The following is a 2,500-nucleotide window of genomic DNA, read 5'->3' as shown; positions in this document are numbered from 1 at the left end:
TCCACATTCAAACTTGGCTGAACCTAAACTGTTATTCTGATATCAGAGCTCAGGTCCTCTTTCAGTTATACTACTTCTCAATAAAATTCCTACCATATACCTTACTTGTTATACCTAGTAAAGTTATGCCTATTTGGTTCTTACAATTCCTTTTATTACCTTCAGTTTCATGAAATGAATAAATATTTTTGCCACCTATTCTCTATAGAACTCTTCTTCTCTGAACATAACCATCACCATACTGACTCATCTCCATTGTAATCCATTCAACTGGCCAATCTCTAATGTACCTCTTAACTACCTCCTTAGATCCTCAACAGTCACTTCCACAAGCATTGACAGCCTTACATTAACCCTTCCCAGTCTTACCTTAATTCAGCCATTCTACTCCCATCTTGTCAAAATTCAACAAACCTTCAAAATACTCACTTTATTCACCCAGTATTCTATTCACAAGCAACAGCATTTATCCACTCATATCCCCTCACATCTTTTATCTTAGATCCATTTGTTCTTTAGCCTGTTCATTTCCCCGTAAAATCTTTTTATTCTCTTAACTACCCTATCCATTTGCCTTGTATGCTTGCACCTGCTGTTATCTCATCTCATGCAATGCTGATTAAAATAATCTCTTTTTTTCCCTTCACTTAACCCTTTGCCTCATCATTCCCCCATTTACTATGTTTGCGGCCTCTCCATTCCTTCCTATACTCATAAATGCTTCTCGCCCACCCAAAGATCTCATCTCTTAATTTGATATACTCTCTCTCTATGCACATTTCTTCCTCTTGTTTCTTTAATATTTGCCAAACTTCCCCCATTTTATTGTTAAATACTTTCTGAATTTCCTTCTTATCCAACCAGTGTGTATTAATTACATCTGCAGCCATATTTTCACTCTTTCTCTCCAACTTATATCTATCTAAATTTTTGTTACATCCAATTACTTGGTATATAAACCTCAGCCACTCATCTTCTCAGCATCACATCTACCAACTTACTCTTCAATTTACTCTGTACCAATATACAAAACTTTTCCTCACCATATTTTCTTTCTCTAGTATACATATGCATGTTTCTTTGGAGATCATGTATTTCAATTAATTGAGCTTATTTAAGAACTAATATTCAATAAACTTTCCATTCTAATATATTTAATGAACGCCATACTTATGAGCAATTTTATTTGTCATTCACCTTTGCATCTAAATCTACATAGACATTCTTCCATGTTTACCAAAAGAGGTTTGGCACAAATTCAGTTTCTTCATAAAAAGCTTTAACTTCTTATTCACTAAGAGCCAAAACATCTAGCTATATCATTTTGAAAAACTCAGTTACCATATATTTCTTCTCATATGCTGCACATTCATGCAAATTAAAAACCCATTACCAAATCATCTACTTTTGATTATTTTATTTTTGCAATAAATCACAGGATATTTTGATGATAAGATTACAATTATTTTTTCTTATCATGTTATATTATTGCAAATTTTATTGCCTTAAGAGTAGGTTAATCTATAATTTATGGGACATATCCACACACCTAGAAGTCCAACTATTAACTAGCAGCTCCTCTGCCTTGAGGTACAATATATATGCAACCTATGCCATCGTCATTTCCTAGTGTAGCAGTGCCCAGGTTGTATCTTGCTTCCAATCCCCAAACATACTTATCGAAATAAGATGACATTGGCCTCAAGAGGGACAGGTTTATTCACCATTAAGATAATATTTCTTTTATAAGTAGTTTCACACCCAATGTTCGATGTTCCTCTGCCTTGGGACACTTGTGTATGATAATTCTAGGCCGGTGTCACTTATTAGGGCAGCAATATCAAAGGCATAGCATTTATTCTCTTAGCGGTAGCAGTAAAATTTGAGTGATTTAATATATATATATATATATATATATATATATATATATATATATATATATATATATTTATATATATATATATATATATATATATATATATATATATGATAAATTTTTTGCACATTTAAACTTGTTTCTTTCATATTTCAAATAAGCCATATATATTAATACATTAAAGTCTGGATTCTCTTAATGACCTCGGGATCAGAGCCCAAGGCGGAACCGCCCAAAGACTATGATATCGGACCGGTGGGGATTTGAACCCCCGTCAAGGATATCTGTATGCCAGTGACCATACCACTCCGACTACTCCGCCACTCCGGCGGATTGGTATGGTCACTGGCATACAGATATCCTGGACGAGGGTTCAAATCCCCGCCGGTCCGATATCATAGTCTTTGGGCGGTTCCGCCTTGGGCTCTGATCCCGAGGTCGTTAAGAGAATCCAGACTTTAATGTATTAATATATATGGCTTATTTGAAATATATATATATATATATATATATATATATATATATATATATATATATATATATATATTATAATTACCACCAAATTACAACCCTCGTTGGGTAAGCAAGATGCTATAAGCCCAAGGGCTCCAACAGGGAAAAATA

Source organism: Palaemon carinicauda, chromosome 5, assembly GCF_036898095.1.
Source record: "Palaemon carinicauda isolate YSFRI2023 chromosome 5, ASM3689809v2, whole genome shotgun sequence".
NCBI lineage: Eukaryota > Metazoa > Arthropoda > Malacostraca > Decapoda > Palaemonidae > Palaemon > Palaemon carinicauda.
Note: the sequence above shows the minus strand (reverse complement) of the source record.